Consider the following 19,646-nt stretch of genomic DNA (forward strand, 5'->3'; position numbering starts at 1 on the left):
TCAGCTTTTCATTTGAACCAACCTATTGTGGTGCCTGCTGCTACTAGGGGCTTGGAGGATTCCAAGTTACTGGACGTAGTCAGGGCCTTGAAAATTTATGTTTCCAGGACGGCTAGAGTCAGGAAAACTGACTCGCTATTTATCCTGTATGCACCCAACTAACTGGGTGCTCCTGCTTCTAAGCAGACTATTGATCGCTGGATTTGTAGCACAATTCAGCTGGCGCATTCTGCGGCTGGACTGCCGCATCCTAAATCTGTAAAAGCTCATTCCACAAGGAAGGTGGGCTCATCTTGGGCGGCTGCCCGAGGGGTCTCGGCTTTACAACTTTGCCGAGCTGCTACTTGGTCAGGGGCAAACTCGTTTGCAAAATTCTACAAATTTGATACCCTGGCTGAGGAGGACCTTGAGTTCTCTCATTCGGTGCTGCAGAGTCATCCGCACTCTCCCGCCCGTTTGGGAGCTTTGGTATAATCCCCATGGTCCTTTCGGAGTTCCCAGCATCCACTAGGACGTTAGAGAAAATAAGATTTTACTCACCGGTAAATCTATTTCTCGTGTTTTCATACTGTTAACTGGGTATAGTATCACGAGTTATACGGTGTGATTGGTGTGGCTGGTATGAGTCTTACCCGGGATTCAAAATCCTTCCTTATTGTGTCAGCTCTTCCGGGCACAGTATCCTAACTGAGGCTTGGAGGAGGGTCATAGTGGGAGGAGCCAGTGCACACCAGGTGACCTAAAGCTTTCTTTAGTTGTGCCCAGTCTCCTGCGGAGCCGCTATTCCCCATGGTCCTTTCTGAGTGCCCAGCATCCACTACGGACTACGAGAAATAGATTTACCGGTGAGTAAAATCTTATTTTTTTACATCATCACTCATAGCATATTTACTAATAGCACTTATTTTACTAACAACATATATTTACAAACATAGATGTAGGGTTAAAATTCATTGGTGACACATGATACTGGCCCTCCCAGAAACCTCTGCTTATTTTTAAGGGAGTTTTGTAAGAGATCTACCAATTTATCCTGCCCATGCCTACATTCTGCAGCCCGAGACAACTGTTGCTGGTTATGTCATGATGAGGACCAGGGCTGGATTAAGGAACACATAGGCCTCGGGCTGAAAATGATGAAGGGCCTATTTATGAGAAGAAGAGGTGCTATGACCAGTGCTGTGTGGGTGTACAGTGCTGTATGGATGTGGCAGTGCTGTGTGTGTGTGACCAGCGCTGTGTGGGTGTGTACATCCCTAAACCTGGGTACACATTAAATGATGTCTACCCAGTGCGATCTCATCAGTGACGGGACCCAGTCGTGGGGGGGGGGGAGCGGGGGCCATGCTGCATGTCTGCAGAATGGCAGCGGATGACGCTGTAGATGTGCGGGCCGTGCATTGTCAGCGACATAGTGCATACACACTAGACAATATTGTAAACAATGTGACGGAATCGGGCATATCATCCACAATATCATCTTTACACTTTCAGGGCCTAATTCTGGTTGAATCGCTTATGCGATCCAACCCGCAGTTTCCCGAAGGTCGGGAAACTGCACACGCACAGGACCAGTTCTGCGCATGTGCAGGATGGGCTGTTCGATCGCATTGTAGAAATGGTTGCGATATTCATCCAGAACTGCGATCGCATCGCAGTGTACAGATTCCAAATGCAGGAAGGCGGTGCTATGCAACCTCTCCTGCATTTGTATTGCTAAGGATTGCTTTTGCAATACTTACTAAATTAGGCCCAATGTTTCTAAATATGTTACAGTAGAAAAATGACATTATTTTGAGAGAGGAAAATAACCACTGGTCATCATCATGCTGCTAAGATTATGGGCCTATGTCATAGTTACCGACATTCTGGCTGCTCTCTGCGGGAGAGAGCAGCCAGGTCGGCTCAGAGGGCGGGCAGGGGAGGCTGTAACATAGAGGAGGGGGTGGGCCGGAGGCGGATGGGGGTGGAGCAAGGGCGGGGTCACGATGATGGCTCCTTTAAGCCACGCCCCCTGCTCTGTAATGCCGCGATCACCGGCATTACACTGCAGGGGGCGTGGCTATGATGACGCGATTCATCAAGAATGGCGTCATCGACTGCCCGGACCGCCCACTTTACACACTAAGTGGGCGGACGGGCAGGGGGGACCCCGCAAATCCGGAGACTTGCCTGCTCTTCCGGGGGGCCGGGAGGGACACCCGATTTTCGGGAGCCTCCTGGCCATTCCGGAAGAGTAGGCAAGTATGGCCTATGTTTTTGTGAAGGCCTAGAGTTTTAGTCCTATCTATTCCCCATTGTTATCCTAGCCCTTAGAAAGATACCCCATCTGAAGCTATAGAGCTGGAAATACAATTTTTTATGCTCCATAAAGTATACAGGAAGACATTTTAACAAAGGGAAAACTGATAACATCTCATTCTACAATAATGTGTAAACTAGTCATTATCAATGGTCAGATCCATTCATGGAAATACATACAGATGCGTCCTTCACCTAGCCTCCGTACATTGGTGGTCATTCCGAGTTGTTCGCTCGGTAATTTTCTTCGCATCGCAGAGATTTTCCGCTTATTGCGCATGTGCAATGTTCGCACTGCGACTGCGCCAAGTAAATTTGCAATGAAGATTGGTATTTTACTCACGGCATTACAAGGTTTTTTCTTCGTTCTGGTGATCGGAGTGTGATTGACAGGAAGTGGGTGTTTCTGGGCGGAAACTGGCCGTTTTATGGGAGTGTGTGAAAAAACGCTACCGTTTCTGGGAAAAACGCGGGAGTGGCTGGAGAAACGGAGGAGTGTCTGGGCGAACGCTGGGTGTGTTTGTGACGTCAAACCAGGAACGAAACTGACTGAACTGATCGCACTGGAAGAGTAAGTCTCGAGCTACTCAGAAACTGCAAAGAAATTTCTATTCGCAATTTTGAGAACCTTTCGTTCGCAATTTTGATAAGCTAAGATTCACTCCCAGTAGGCGGCGGCTTAGCGTGTGCAATGCTGCTAAAAGCAGCTTGCGAGCGAACAACTCGGAATGAGGGCCCTTATGAGCTGCGTTACACAGGGCACATGAGAGCCGCCAGCTCCCGTGCGATTTAGCCAGTGCCCGGCATCTTATTTTCCCCGAAAATGTGTCTTATTCGCATAGCAATATACACAAGCAGACTGTGCTGATTAAAGTGATATGCAGTGTTTGTATATTATGTGTGTGACTGCAGCTCTATCTGTATACAACATGCTAACGTTACTGTGTCAGTGGAAAACAGCCACTGACACTGTAACACAGCATTTCTCTAACGTCCTAAGTGGATGCTGGGACTCCGTAAGGACCATGGGGATTAGCGGCTCCGCAGGAGACTGGGCACAACTAAAGAAAGCTTTAGGACTACCTGGTGTGCACTGGCTCCTCCCACTAAGACCCTCCTCCAGACCTCAGTTAGATTCTTGTGCCCGGCCGAGCTGAATGAACACTAGGGGCTCTCCTGAGCACCTAGAAAGAAAGTATATTTAGGTTTTTTATTTTCAGTGAGATCTGCTGGCAACAGACTCACTGCAGCGAGGGACTAAGGGGAGAAGAAGCGAACCTACCTAACAGGTGGTAGTTTGGGCTTCTTAGGCTACTGGACACCATTAGCTCCAGAGGGATCGACCGCAGGACCCGACCTTGGTGTTCGTTCCCGGAACCGCGCCGCCGTCCCCCTTACAGAGCCAGAAGCACGAAGAAGGTTCGGAAAATCGGCGGCAGAAGACTTCGGTCTTCACCAAGGTAGCGCACAGCACTGCAGCTGTGCGCCATTGCTCCTCATGTACACCTCACACTTCGGTCACTGATGGGTGCAGGGCGCTGGGGGGGGGGCGCCCTGAGGGCAATAAATAACACCTTGGCTGGCAAAATATACATCATATATAGCCCCAGAGGCTATATAGATGTAAAATTACCCCTGCCAGTATCACAGAAAAAGCGGGATAAAGTCCGCCGAAAAGGGGGCGGGGCTTCTCCCTCAGCACACTGGCGCCATTTTCTCTTCACAGTGCAGCTGGAAGACAGCTCCCCAGGCTCTCCCCTGTAGTTTTCATGCTCAAAGGGTTAAAAAGAGAGGGGGGGCACTAAATTTAGGCGCAATATATGTATACAAGCAGCTATTTGGGGAAAAATCACTCAGTTATAGTGTTAATCCCTGCATTATATAGCGCTCTGGTGTGTGCTGGCATACTCTCTCTCGGTCTCCCCAAAGGACTTTGTGGGGTCCTGTCCTCAGTCAGAGTATTCCCTGTGTGTGTGCGGTGTGTCGGTACGGCTGTGTCGACATGTTGGATGAGGAAGGTTACGTGGAGGCGGAGCAGAGGCCGATAAATGGGATGTCGCCCCCTGTGGGGCCGACACCAGAGTGGATGAAGGAAGGTATTAACCGACAGTGTCAACTCCTTACATAAAGGGCTGGATGACGTAACAGCTGTGGGACAGCCGGCTTCTCAGCCCGCGTCTGCCCAGGCGTCTCAAAGGCCATCAGGGGCTCAAACAACGCCCGTTACCTCAGATGGCAGACACAGATGTCGACACGGAGTCTGACTCCAGTGTCGACGAGGTTGAGACATATACACAATCCACTAGGAACATCCGTTACATGATCTCGGCAATGAAAAATGTGTTACGCATTTTCTGACATGAACCCAAGTACCACATAAAAGGGGTTTTATTTTTGGGGAGAAAAAACAGCCACTGTTTTGTTCCCCCATCAGATGAATGAATGAAGTGTGTAAAGAAGCGTGGTTTCCCCCGATAAGAAACTGGTAATTTCTAAAAAGTTACTGATGGCGTACCCTTTCCCGCCAGAGGATAGGTCACGTTGGGAGATATTCCTTAGGGTGGATAAGGCGCTCACACGTTTGTCAAAAGGTGGCACTGCCGTCTTAGGATACGGCCACCTTGAAGGAACCTGCTGATAAAAAGCAGGAGGCGATCCTGAAGTCTGTATTTACACACTCAGGTTATATACTGAAACCTGCAATTGCCTCAGCATAAATAGTGCGGCTGCAGCGTGGTCTGACACCCTGTCAGATAATATTAATACGCTAAGACAGGGATAATAATATTTGCTAACATTGAGCATATTTAAGACGTTGTCTTATATATAAAGGATGCACAGAGGGATATTTGCCGGCTGGCATCCAGAATTAATGCAATGTCCATTCTGCCAGGAGGGCAGTAGAAACCCGGCAGTGGACAGGTGATGCTGCATTTAAAAGGCACATGGAGATTCTGCCTTATAAGGGTGAGGAATTGTTTGGGGATGGTCTCTGGGACCTCGTATCCACAGCAACAGCTGGGAAGAAAAATTTTTACCTCAGGTTTCCTCACAAAAGCCTAAAGAAAGCACCGTATTTTCAGGTACAGTCCTTTCGGCTTCAGAAAAGCAAGCGGGTCAAATGCGCTTCCTTTCTGCACAGAGACAAGGGAAGAAGGAAAAAGCTGCACCAGTCAGCCAGTTCCAGGATCAAATATCTTCCCTCGCTTCCTCTGAGTCCACCGCATGACGCTGGGGCTCCACAGGTGGAGACAGGTGCGGTGGGGGCGCGTCTCGGGAACTGCAGGGATCAGTGGGCTTGCCCACAGGTGGATCCCTAGGTTCTGCAAGTAGTATCACAGGGATACAGACTGGAGTTCGAGGCGACTCCCCCTCGCCGTTACCTCACATCAGCCTTGCCTGCTGCCCTCGGAAAAAGGTAGTACTGGCGGCAATTCACAAGCTGTACTTCCAGCAGGTGAAATCAAGGTACCCCTCCTTCAACAAGGCCGGGGTTACTATTCCAAAATGTTGTGGTACCGAAACCAGACGGTTCGGTGAGACCCATTCTAAAATTGAAAGCCTTGAACACTTATATACGAAGGTTCAAGTTCAAAATGGAATCGCTCAGGGCGATTATTGCAAGCCTGGAGAATTTCATGGTATCACTGGACATCAAGGATGCTTAACTGCATGTCCCTATTTACCCTCTTCACCAGGAGTACCTCAAAATTGTGGTACAGGATTGTCATTACCAATTCCAGACGTTGCCGTTGGTCTGTCCCCGGCACCGAGGGTATTTACCAAGGTAATGGCCGAAGTACTTATCCCGTACTTGGACGATCTCCTTATATAGGCGAGGTCCAGGGAGCAGTTGTTCGTCGGAGTAGCACTATCTCGGGAAGTGCTACAACAGCACGGCTGGATTCTGAATATTCCAAAGTCACAGCTGGTTCCTACGACGCGTCTACTGTTCCTGGGTATGGTTCTGGACACAGAACAGGATAAAAAGGGTTTCTCCCGGAGGAGAAGTCCAAGGAGTTGGCGTCTCTAGACGGAGACCTCCTAATACAAATACAGGTATCGGTGCATCTATGCACGCGAGCCTTGGGAAAGATGGTAGCTTCTTACGAAGAATTTCCATTCGCCAAGTCCCATGCAAGGATCTTCCAGTGGGATCTGTTGGACAAGTGGTCCGGGTCGCATTCTCAGATGCATCGGCGGATAACCCTGTCTCCAAGGGCCAGGGTGTCGCTGTGGTGGTGACTGCACATCTTCTAGGGGGCCGCAGATTCGGCATACAGGACTGGGTCCTGGTGACCACGGATGCCAGCCTTCAAGGCTGGGGGGCAGTCACACAGGGAAGAAACTTCCAAGGCCTATGGAAAAGTCAGGAGACTTCCCTACACATAAATGTTCTGGAACTTTGGGCCATTTACAATGCCCTAAGTCAGGCTAGACCCCTGCTTCAACACCGGCCGGTGCTGATCCAGTCAGACAACATCACGGCGGTCGCTCATGTAAACCGACAGGGCGGCACAAGAAACAGGATGGCGATGGCAGAAGCCACAAGGATTCTCCGATGGGCGGAAAATCATGTGTTAGCACTGTCAGCAGTGTTCATTCCCGGAGTGGACAACTGAGAAGCAGACTTTCTCAGCAGACACGACCTCCACCCGAGAGAGTGGGGACTTCATCCAGAAGTCTTCCAAATGATTGTACACCGTGGGGAAAGGCCACAGGTGGACAGGATGGCGTCCCGCCTCAACAAAAAGCTACAAAGATATTGCGCCAGGTCAAGGGACCCTCAGGCGATAGCTGGGGACGCTCTGGTAACACCGTGGGTGTACCAGTCGGTGTATGTGTTCCCTTCTCTGCCTCTCATACCCAGGGTAATGAGAATAATAAGAAGGAGAGGAGTAAGAACTATACTCATTGTTCCGGGTGGGCCAAGAAGAGCTTGGTACCCAGAACTCCAAGAAATGATCTCAGGGGACCCATGGCCTCTGCCGCTCAGACAGGACCTGCTGCAGCAGGGGGCCTGTCTGTTCCAAGACGTACCGCGGCTGCGTTTGACGGCTTGGCGGTTGAACGCTGGATCCTGAAGGAAAAGGGCATTCCGGAGGAAGTTATCCCTACGCTATTTAAAGCTAGGAAAGAAGTGAACGCAAACCATTATCACCGCATATGGCGGAAATATGTTGCGTGCTGTGAGGCCAGTAAGGCCCCAAAGGAGGAATTTCAGCTAGGTCGCTTTCTGCACTTCCTACAAGTCAGAGGTGACTATGGGCCTAAAATTGGGTTCCATTAAGGTCCAGATTTCGGCTCTATCGATTTTCTTCCAAAATAGAACTGGCTTCACTGCCTGAAGTTCAGACTTTTGTTAAGAGAGTGCTGCATAGTCAACCCCCGTTTGTGCCTCCAGTGGCACCGTGGGATCTCAACGTAGTGTTGGATTTCCTGAAGTCGCATTGAGTTGAGCCACTTAAATCCGTGGAGCTACAATACCTCACGTGGAAAGTGGTCATGCTGTGGGCCGTGGCGTCGGCCAGGCGTGTATTAGAATTGGCGGCTTTGTCATACAAATGCCCTTATCTGTATTTTATATGGATAAGGCGGAATTGAGGACTCGTTCCCAATTCCTTCCTAAGGTGGTATCAGTTTTTCATGTGAACCAACCTATCGTGGTGCCTGCGGCTACTTGGGACTTGGAGGATTCCAAGTTTTCTGGACGTAGTCAGGGCCCTGAAAAGTATATGTTTCCAGGACGGCTGGAGTCAGGAAAACTGATTCGCTATTTATCCTGTATGCACCCAACAAGCTGGGTGCTCCTGCTTCTAAGCAGACTATTGCTCGCTGGATCTGTAGCACGATTCAACTTGCACATTCTGCAGCTGGAATGCCGCACCCTAAATCTGTGAAAGCCCATTCCACGAGGAAAGTGGGCTCTTCTTGGGCGGCTGCCCGAGGTGTCTCGGCTTTACAAATTTGCCGAGCTGTTACTTGGTCGGGTTAAAACACTCTTGCAAGAGTCTACAAGTTTGATACCCTGGCTGAGGAGGACCTAGAGTTTGCTCATTCGGTGCTGCAGAGTCATCCGCACTCTCCCGCCCGTTTGGGAGCTTTGGTATAATCCCCATGGTCCTTAGGAGTCCCAGCATCCACTTAGGACGTTAGAGAAAATAAGATTTTACTCACCGGTAAATCTATTTCTCGTAGTCCGTAGTGGATGCTGGGCGCCCATCCCAAGTGCGGATTGTCTGCAATACTTGTATATAGTTATTGCCTAACTAAAGGGTTATTGTTGAGCCATCTGTTGAGAGGCTCAGTTGTTATCATACTGTTAACTGGGTATAGTATCACGAGTTATACGGTGTGATTGGTGTGGCTGGTATGAGTCTTACCCGGGATTCAAAATCCTTCCTTATTGTGTCAGCTCTTCCGGGCACAGTATCCTAACTGAGGTCTGGAGGAGGGTCTTAGTGGGAGGAGCCAGTGCACACCAGGTAGTCCTAAAGCTTTCTTTAGTTGTGCCCAGTCTCCTGCGGAGCCGCTAATCCCCATGGTCCTTACGGAGTCCCAGCATCCACTACGGACTACGAGAAATAGATTTACCGGTGAGTAAAATCTTATTTTCTTATACAGTAAAGCTGCAGTCACACACATAATATAGGCATGCCGCATATCATTGTAATCAGCATAGTCTGCTTGTGCACCTTATTTGCATAGCAATGCTAATGAGACACATATTCAGGGAATTAGACGCTTGAAAAGACACGACTAGAAGGGCAGTTTAATGTGTCTGCAGCAATAATGACAGAGGACACATCAGTATACTAAGTACAGTAGCAGGTTTTCTCCCTGCCAGCAGGAAATATGGGCAGGTATAAAACAACACAACAAATTAAGATCAGTGTTTTTTCGTCAATTGATGGTCTTGTTGCTGAAGCTGTCTTGCCTTTCAAGAACAAATTACGGAAAGCAGTTAAAATACCGCCAGTCGGGATCCCGGCGGTCACAATACGGATGCCGGAATCCCGACATGTGGTGAAATGCCGAAGACCGGAATAACGTCGACTCAGGCTATTCTCCCTCTGTGGGTGTCCATGACACCCATAGAGGGAGAATATAACCTGTGGCGAGCGGAGCGAGCCACTGTACCCGAAGCGTGGCGAGCCCGCAAGGGGCTTTATAGTGCTCGCCCCGATGTTGGCATTCTACCAGATGGGATCCCGATGTCGGGATCATGACAGCCGGCATCCTGTCCGCCAGTAAATCGTACATATCCCCAAATTACTGTATACTGTATATACTTGTATGTAACGTCCAGCAGGTTATAACTGTGTTCAGGCACCATAACATCTACGCTCTTTCTGAAGTTATCAATTTGTTTTTCAATTTGTTCATTTTTTTTATATTTTATATTAACATCTGAAGGAAAATGAGTCGCCGAGAACTTAGCATTCTTCTGGAGGACCAGAGACAGTGGATGAGGACACTTGGAGATCTTGGTGAGTGAAATATTTAGGGCAATAAAACCAATCTAGGGCAGATGAATGTGTCTGGTATGTTGGCTGCACATTAGCTGTATGTCCTGCCTCATACTTTTTCTTATGCTCACAAGTATATAGAGGATACTTTGAGTATGAGCAGCTGAACAGAGTTGTTCACTAGGTTATTGTACGGAAGTGGCTCAAGTATGGTGGCAATACCTCTCACCTCATATCAGTCATACTGTCCCAACATAAGATGGCGGGGCTGGCGGAAATATGGTCACACATTGAGGTGTGTAGTGTGATCAGATTTCTGCATCTAAAGAGTACAACGCTGAAATTCATCGCCAAGTTGTCGAGGTACACAGTGATAACGTCATGTCACAAAAACAGGTTTGGGGGTGTAGAATAGGATCTTGATCCGAGGCACCAACAGGCGAAAAGCTTTGACTGTTCCCAAGATGCTCAGCGCCGCCTCCTCTATAACCCCGCCTCCCTGCACAGGAGCTCAGTTTCGTTAACCAGTCCAATGCAGTAGCAGGCAAAAGAGACGAACACCGTTAGTAGCCACATACACCACATTCTCATGACAGGAGAAGGTATCAGCGGCTAATGCCATACAAACCAAAAGAAGCTAAGTGTTTCAGGGTGGGCGCCCTGTGAAACCCAGTGTACCACGCAGAAAGAGATTTAACAACGGAAAGTTCTTACCATAAATCTCCTTTTCTGCAGCGGGGTACACTGGGTTCCACAGGAATAACATTGGGGATGTCCTAAAGCAGTTCCTCATAGGAGGGGACGCACTGTAGTGGGCATAAGAACCCGGCGTCCAAAGGAAGCATCCTGGGAGGCGGAAGTATCGAAGGCATAGAACCTTATGAACGTGTTCACTGAGGACCACGTAGCCGCCTTGAACAATAGTTCAAGGGTCGCACCACGGCGGGCCGCCCAAGAAGGTCCAACAGACAGAGCAGAATGGGCTTTGATGGTAGCAGGAGCTGGAAGGCCAGTCTGTACATAAGCATGTGCAATCACCATTCTAATCCGCCTGGCCAGGGTCTGCTTATTCGCAGGCCAGCCATGTTTTTGAAAACCAAAAAGGACAAAGAGAGAATCAGACTTCCGAATGGACGTTGTCCTCTTCACATAGATAAGGAGAGCCCGTACCACATCCAAAGACCGCTCTTTGGATGACAATTCAGTAGAGATAAAGGCCGGAACCACAATCTCTTGGTTAAGGTGGAAAGAAGACACCACCTTAGGTAGATAACCAGGGCGTGTCCTAAGAACCGCCTGGTCACGGTGAAAAATCAGTTTTTGCCTTCACCTGATCCGAAGGGATGTCCGTCTGGCAAAATCGATGAGGGGAACGATTCTTGAAGGATATGGCGTATCCGTGAGTGACGACTTCCCGTACCCAGGCATCGGAAGTGATCTTCAACCATTCCTGGGTAAACCTTAGAAGTCGGCCTCCCACCCTGGGATCCCCCAGGGGGAGGCCCGTCCTGTCATGCAGTAGGCTTGACTGATTTGGAAGCAGGCTGACGGGCAGACCAGGCACGTTTAGGTTTGGGCTTCGTGGTTTTGGAAGTGCAAGCCTGTTTCGGATACGCCTGACCCTTTGCTTTACCTGGAGGATGAAAGGATCGTAAGGAAGTACTCTTAACCTTTGGGACCGAAGGAGTAGTACTAGGAAGACACGCCGTCTTAGCAGAAGCTAAGTCAACCACAATCTTGTTGAGATCCTCACCAAAAAGAATGTCTCCATTAAAAGGGAGCAATTCCAGGGTTTTCTTAGAGTCTAGATCCACAGACCAGGACCGTAATCAGAGAATCCGACGAGCCAAAATGGACGTAGTAGAAGCCTTGGCTGCCAGAATACGGCCATCAGAAGCCGCCTCCTTAATGTACTGAGATGTTGTGACAATATACGAGAGACATTGTCTAGCATTATCAGAAAAATTGGACGGCAGCTCTGCTTCCACCTCCTGAGCCCATGCTTCAGTAGCATCTGCAGCCCAAGTAGCTGCAATAGTGGGTCAATGCACAGCTCCTGTGAGGCTGTAAATAGCTTTTAAGCAACCCTCCACACTCTTGTTCGTCGGTTCTTTCAGAGAGGTGACGGTAGTTACAGGCAGAGCAGAGGACACCACCAGTCGCGCCACTTGGGAATCCACCGGCGGTGGTGTTTCCCAATTCTTACTTAGCTCCGCAGCAAGGGGATAGCGAGCCAGCATCTTCTTGTGAGGTGTGAATTTCTTTCCTGGATTTTCCCAGGATTCCTGATGTATGTCAACTAAGTGGTCAGAATGAGGTAAAACTTGTTTAATAACCTTCTGACGTTTAAATCTATCTGGTTTCTTAGAGGTAACACCAGGTTCTGGGTCATCATCAATTTGAAGAATCAGCCTGATAGCCTCCAATAGGTCAGGAAAATCCACCTGTGAAACAGATTCCCCATCAGAAGCATCTGGATCAGTGTCTGAGGGGTCAGTATACACGCCATCTTCATCAGACGAAGTGTCTGGAATATGGGTGGATTGTGAGGAAGTAATGGCCCGCTTAGAGGACCCCTTGGTCTTAGGCGGGCAAGGGTTAGGTTTTTGTTTGTTCAGTGAGTGGTTCAATTGCTGTAACTAAGTGGACAGAAGCTCTGCCCATGGTGGATTAACCGCAGGGACAATATGTGGCTGTACCGGCACGTGAGTTCCCATAGGGGGCGTAAGTCTAGTTACCAGTGTATTTAGTAGAGTAGAGAAAGTAGCCCAAGGTGGGTCATTATGGACCCCCGTTGCTATGGCCCCACTGGGGGGTAGTGAACCCGCAGAACCTGAACCCTCTGCTGCTATGTTTTCCTCTAATGTGTCTGCAGCATCACCACCACACATTGTGGGATCAGCCACAGCACCGTCGCCCCTTGAAGCTGACATATCTGAAAGAGTAAACATGGGCAACACAGTACAATATCAGCAGTATAATACCTTACCAAGAACCCCCTGTAGAGTGTGAAATCACAAACAGAGGATTGAAGAGGCATACAGTGACTTAAAATCACAGAGAAAAATACACAATAAGTATAGCCTGTGAAACACATATTAAATAATGACCTTAACGCACTTTGCCCCCATCAGGGTACAGGATATAGGGATATCAATCTGAGTGAGATACAGAGTAGAAATCACGCAGCAGCTATATGCACACACACACAGTCACATGTACCATGCAGAAAATAGGATTTTGATAACCTACCGGTAAATCCTTTTCTCCTAGTCCGTAGAGGATGCTGGGGACGACATCAAGACCATGGGGTATAGACGGGATCTGCAGGAGACATGGGCACTCTAAAGACTTTTCATTGGGTTTGAACTGGCTCCTCCCTCTATGCCCCTCCTCCAGACCCCAGTTGTAGGAACTGTGCCCAGGGAGACTGACATTTCGAGGAAAGGAATTACTTAACTAGTAGTGAGATATCTACCAACTCACACCCTCAACCATGCCGCACACATGGCATTCAACATAACACACGCCAACAGGCATGAACTAATTGCAGCAACATGTATAACTGTAATAACACAACTTGTATAACTAATAAACTAAACTGCAGGTAAAGTACGCACTGGGACGGGCGCCCAGCATCCTCTACGGACTAGGAGAAAAGGATTTACCGGTAGGTTATCAAAATCCTATTTTCTCATACGTCCTAGAGGATGCTGGGCACGACATGAAGACCATGGGGTCTATACCAAAGCTCCAGTACGGGCGGGAGAGTGCGGGTGACCCTGCAGCACCGATTGACCAAACTTTAGGTCCTCATCGGCCAAGGTGTCAAACTTGTAGAACTTAGCAAATGTGTTTGACCCTGACCAAGTAGCTGCTCGGCAAAGTTGTAATGCCGGGACCCCCCGGGCAGCCGCCCAGGATGAGCCCACCTTCCTAGTGGAGTGGGCCTTTACCGACGTCGGTAACGGCAATCCAGCCGTAGTATGAGCTTGCTGAATCGTATTTCTAATCCAATGTGCAATAGTCTGCTTGGAAACAGGACAACCAATCTTGCTGTGCTCATACAGGACAAACAGCGCCTCTGTTTTCCGTATACAAGCTGTTCTAGCAACATAGATTTTCAAAGCTCTAACCACATCTAGAGACTTTGAATCAGTGAATGTGTCAGTAACTACTGGCACCACAATAGGTTGGTTTATGAGAAAAGCAGAAACCACCTTTGGAAGAAAATGTTGGCGAGTTCGCAACTCTGCCCTATCTTCATGGAAAATCAGGTAAGGGTTCTTGTGAGACAAGGCCCCCAATTCCGACACCCGCTTTGCGGATGCCAATGCCAAAAGCATCACCACTTTCCAAGTGAGAAACTTCAACTCTATCTTTTGTAGAGGCTCAAACCAATCCGATTGAAGGAACTGCAATACCACGTTAAGGTTCCATGGTGCCACTGGAGGCACGAATGGAGGCTGGATGTGCAGAACCCCTTTCACGAAGGTCTGAACCTCTGGAAGAGAGGCCAATTGTTTTTGGAAGAACACTGACAAGGCAGAAATCTGGACCTTGATTGATCCCAATCGTAGGCCCGTCTCCACACCATCCTGCAAAAAATGGAGAAAACGTCCTAAGTGAAACTCTTCCGTAGGAGCTTTCTTGGATTCACATCAAGACACATATTTTCTCCAAATACGGTGGTAATGTTTTGACGTTACTCCCTTTCTGGCCTGAATAAGGGTGGGGATGACATCCTTAGGAATACCCTTCCTGGCTAGGATACGGTGCTCAACAGCCATGCCGTCAAACGTAGCCGCGGTAAGTCTTGGTACACACACTGCCCCTGCTGCAGCAGGTTCTCCCGAGGAGGAAGAGGCCGAGGATCTCCTATGAGTAACTGCTGAAGATCTGGGTACAAAGCCCTTCTTGGCCAGTCTGGGGCAATGAAGATTGCTCGAACCCTTGTCTTTCTTATGATCCTGAGTACTTTTGGGATCAGCGGAAGTGGAGGGAAAACATACACTGACGGAAACACCCACTGGGTCACCAGTGCATCCACTGCTACTGCTTGAGGGTCTCTCGACCTGGAACAGTATCTCTCAAGCTTCTTGTTGAGACGAGACGCCATCATGTCTATTTGAGGAACTCCCCAAAAACTTGTCACCTCTGCAAAGACTTTTTGGTGGAGGCCCCACTCTCCTGGATGGAGATCGTGTCTGCTGAGGAAGTCTGCTTCCCAGTTGTCTACTCCTGGAATGAATATTGCAGACAGAGCTTGTAGATGTTTTTCTGCCCAGAGGCGGATTTTTATCGCCTCTGCCATTGCTGCTCTGCTTTTCGTTCCGCCCTGCCTGTTTATGTATGCGACTGCTGTTACATTGTCCGCCTGGATCTGCACGGGACGGTCTTGAAGAAGATGTACCGCTTGTTGAAGGCCGTTGTAAATGGCTCTTAGCTCCAGAACGTTTATGTGAAGGCAGGCTTCCTGTTGTGACCAACGTCCATGGAAGTTTTCTCCCTGAGAGACTGCTCCCTAGCCTCGGAGACTTGCATCCGTGGTTCCTAGGACCCAGTCCTGAATCCCGAACCTGCGTCCCTTTAGCAGGTGAGAGCTGTGCAACCACCACAGGAGCGAAATCCTGGTTTTTGACGACAGGATTATCTTTCTGTGCATGTGTAGGTGTGACCCCGACCACTTGTCCAACAGGTCTCACTGGAATACTCTGGCATGGAACCTGCCAAACTGTATGACCTCGTAGGCCGCCACCATCTTCCCCAACAACCGAATGCACTGATGGATCGACACACTTGATGGTTTCAATATCTGCTTTACCATTTTCTGGATTTCCAGAGCCTTTTCCAGCGGAAGAAATACTCTCTGAACTTCTGTGTCCAGAATCATCCCAAGGAAAGACAACCTTGTCGTCGGTTCCAACTGTGACTTTGGGTAATTTATGATCCACCCGTGTTGTTGGAGTATTGACAGGGAGAGGGATATGTTTTGTAATAACTGCTCCCTGGATCTCGCCTTTATCAGGAGGTCGTCCAGATAAGGGATTATATTGACTCCTTTCTGACGAAGGAGGACCATCATCTCCTTGGTGAATACCCTCGGCGCCGCGGAGAGACCGAAAGGTAACGTCTGGAATTGGTAATGGCAATCCTGAATCGCGAATCTCAGATAAGCCTGGTGAGGAGGATAAATGGGAACATGCAGGTAAGCATCCTTTATGTCCACCAACACTAAGTAGTCCCCCTCCTCCAGACTGGCAATCACCGCCCGAAGTGATTCCATCTTGAACTTGAACCTTTTCAGGAAGAAATTCAGATCTTTTAGATTTAGGATCGGTCTGACCGAGCCGTCCGGCTTTGGAACAACAAAGAGGCTTGAATAAAAACCCCGCCCTTGTTGTGACAACGGTACCAGGACTATAACCTGGTATTGACATCATTTTTGGATTGCCGCTGTTACTGCTTCTCTCTCTGGCGGAGAAGCTGGCAAGGTCGATTTGAAAAATCGGCATGGGGGAACGTATTGAAACTCTAGTTTGTATCCCTGGGATACTATTTGCAACACCCAGGGATCCAGGCCAGACAGAATCCAATCCTGGCTGAAGAGTTTGAGACGTGCCCCCACCCGAGCGGCCTCCTGCAAGGGTGTTCCAGCGTCATGCTGGGGATTTGGCAGAATTAGGGGTAAACTTTTGTGTGGGCTTCTTTCCCCTTCCCCTACCTGCAAAGAAGGGGGAACCTCTCGCCTTCTTGTATTTATTGGGCTGAAAAGACTGCATTTGCGGGTGATAGGTCTTTTTTGCCGGTGCAGGCGCAGAGGGCAAAAATGTTGACTTACCTGTGGTAGCCGCCGAAACTAACGCATCCAGGCCATTGCCAAATAAGGCCTCACCTTTATATGGGAGAGCCTCCATGTTTCTTTTGGAATCTGCATCCGCGTTCCACTGGCGAATCCATAACGCCAGCCTAGCCGATACTGCCATGGTAGCGGCCTGTGAACTCAAGAGTCCAATATCCTTCATTGCTTCCAGCATGTAGGCGGCAGCATCCTTGATATTCCCTAACTTAAGGAGTATCTCATCTTTATCAATCGTGTCAATTTCTGATGACACGCTTTCTGACCATTTTTCAACAGCGCGACTCACCCATGCGCAGGCAATAGTGGGCCTGAGCAGTGTACCATTGGTAACATAAATGGATTTCAATGTCGTTTCCATTTTGCGGTCTGCCGGCTCTTTAAGAGAAGCCGTGCCAGGAGCAGGGAGAATTACCTTCTTTGTCAACCTGGAAAGTGCACTGTCTAACACGGGCTGACTCCCATTTTTTTCTGTCTTCAACCGGGAAAGGATAAGCTATGTGAATCCTTTTGGGAATACGAAATTTTTTATCAGGATTCACCCACATCCCTTCAAACAGAGCATTTAGTTCGTGTGAAGGAGGGAATGTGACTTTGGATTTCTTTTCCTTACATAAATAAGCTTTCTCCTGAGGTACAGGAGTGCTTTCTGTAACCTCCAACACGTCCCTTATAGCCACAATCATATATTGTATACTTTTTGCCAATTTATAATCTATCTCTCTGGATTCACTATTGTCGACACAAGAATCAGAATCCGTGTCGGTATCAGTGTTTACAACATTTGCAAATGGTCTCTTATGTGACCCAGAGGGGCCGCCCGCATAAGGAATAACAGCATCCTGAAAAATCACATCTTCCACAGATTTTCTCCAGCATGCAGCCTAAGATTCAGACTTATCCAATCTATGGTTAATCAGATGCATACTGTCACATAGCTCTTTCACCCATGCAGGCTTTTGGTGTGCTGGTAGCGCCACCACATTACAACTCTGTGTCCCTAAAATGGCTTCCTCCGGGGAGGAACTCCCTGCCTCAGACATGCCTCACACGTGTACACCACACTCACAGACACACTGGGACTTATTTTGGGGACAGACCCACAGTAAAATCTGTCAGAGGGACAAAGGATAGGAGCAGCCAGTTCACAAACCCAGCGCCAGTATTGCCTGTGAACACAGTATGTCCACAGCCCAAAAGCGCTTTTAAATAGTAATATACACTATCAAATGCACCACAATCGCTTTGTGCCCCCCCCCCCCCTTATAGCACCCTGTACTTGTCAGAAGTGGAGGAGAGGACCAGCGTGTTCTCTGCAGCCTGAGGAGAGAGAGAAAATGGCGCTGAGTTGTGTGCTGGCTGCCTGAGGAAGAAGCTCCGCCCCCACAATGGCGCATCCTTACACTCAGTATATTGACTTATTATTTATACTGGCGGGGGTAGGGCTGTGCCAGCAGCATCTTATGCCCCCTTTTAGCCAGTTTTGAGGTATTTTTCTTGCTGCCCAGGGCGAAATCCCCCCCCCCCCCCCCGCGCCCTGCACCCTGCACTGTCTGTGTGTGTGGGCAGCAATGGCGCGCTCCCGCCAGCCGCGCCGCACCTCAGCCGTCACTTACTTGATTGAAGATCATTCTTCTCATACTCACCTGTCTTCTGACTTCTGGCTCTGTGAGGGGGGTGACGGCGTGCTGTGGGAGTGAGCATCTAGACACGGCTAGCGTTCAGTTCCCTTCAGGAGCTAATGGTGTCCTGTCAGCCAGAAGCAGAGCCATGAAACTCTGAGGAAGTTGGTTCTGCTTCTGCCCCCTCAGTCCCACGAAGCAGGGAGTCTGATGCCAGCAGATCTACCTGAAAATAAAAAACTTAACATAAGCCTTTTCAGAGAAACTCAGTAGAGCTCCTCAGAGTGCATCCAGTCGACCTGGGCACATTTCTAAAACTGAGGTTTGGAGGAGGGGCATAGAGGGAGGAGCCAGTTCACACCCAATGAAAAGTCTTTAGAGTGCCCATGTCTCCTGCGGATCCCGTCTATACCCTATGGTCTTGATGTCGTCCCCAGCATCCTCTAGGACGTATGAGAAATTATGACAAGCAATAAAACTGCACTGGACTAGCAATACTAATACCCCTTTTCCACTAGCTCTAAAAACACGGGTAAATGCGCGGTGGCGCGCATTTACCCGTGTTTTTTCCTAGTGGAAAAGGTCCCCCCTGCAAATTTCCGGATCAAGTGATCCGGGAATCCTACCTGGGTAGCTTGCCGGGTTGAACACGTGTTCAACCCGGTAAGCTGTGTAGTGTAAAAGGAAGCCGTGTTGAGGCGACACGACTCCCGTTCACAGTGAATGGAAGGGCAGCGCTGGGAGATCGTGTGATCTCCCAGCGCCGCCCCTGCCGCATCAGCAGCAGCGCCACCAACCCGGCAATATGCCGGGTTGGTGGAGCTAGTGTAGAAGGGGACTGTAGCATGGGTCGCAGCCGTGTCAGGCTCCTGGCTGCGACCCGTGCTACAAGTGGAAAAGGGATATAAGTAATACTAAGTAAAGCTATACAGAGCACTAGATATAACAATGCACAGTAAAGACTGGATGTATATCACAGGGTACTTGTACTACATAACCCTGAAGTAATGCAGTTTCTTAACTAACACTGTCAACAGACATGTAGAATACTTAAGTGTCCTGTAAAATGCACAGCGCTGATAATGCAGGCGGCTTTACAGAGGAGGCTTTGCCCAAACAGTCCCAGGATCAGCTCGGCATGTGAAGATGGCGCCCAAACGCTGACAGTGAGTGAGGGAGAGACAGAGATGCAGTTCCAGGGCGGCAACATTTACTCTAAATGGCGCTCTGGAGCTGGGGCTACAGGTCAGAGCCTTATCCCCTTGCTGGACTTCACCACCGGGTACTGTGGGCCATATGAAAACGATTTTTAGTAAAATCGACCTGTGCCCCTGCCCTGGTGGTCTAATGGGGTCCCTGTACAGTGTCCACGCCAGCGCACGCAGCTCGCCTCCT

General features: G+C 49.1%; 1 long non-coding RNA gene across 1 annotated transcript in view; it reads left to right on the top strand.

Moving 5' to 3' along the window:
* LOC134928686 (uncharacterized) overlaps window positions 1-19,646 on the top strand; it is a 94,196-nt gene that overhangs the window by 54,120 nt on the left and 20,430 nt on the right. Inside the window, exon 2 of the long non-coding RNA XR_010177976.1 lies at window positions 9,718-9,791. This is a non-coding gene — a long non-coding RNA (uncharacterized LOC134928686). The remainder of the gene's footprint in view (window positions 1-9,717; window positions 9,792-19,646) is intronic.

Source organism: Pseudophryne corroboree, chromosome 1 (genome assembly GCF_028390025.1).
Source record: "Pseudophryne corroboree isolate aPseCor3 chromosome 1, aPseCor3.hap2, whole genome shotgun sequence".
NCBI classification, from domain to species: Eukaryota; Metazoa; Chordata; class Amphibia; order Anura; family Myobatrachidae; genus Pseudophryne; species Pseudophryne corroboree.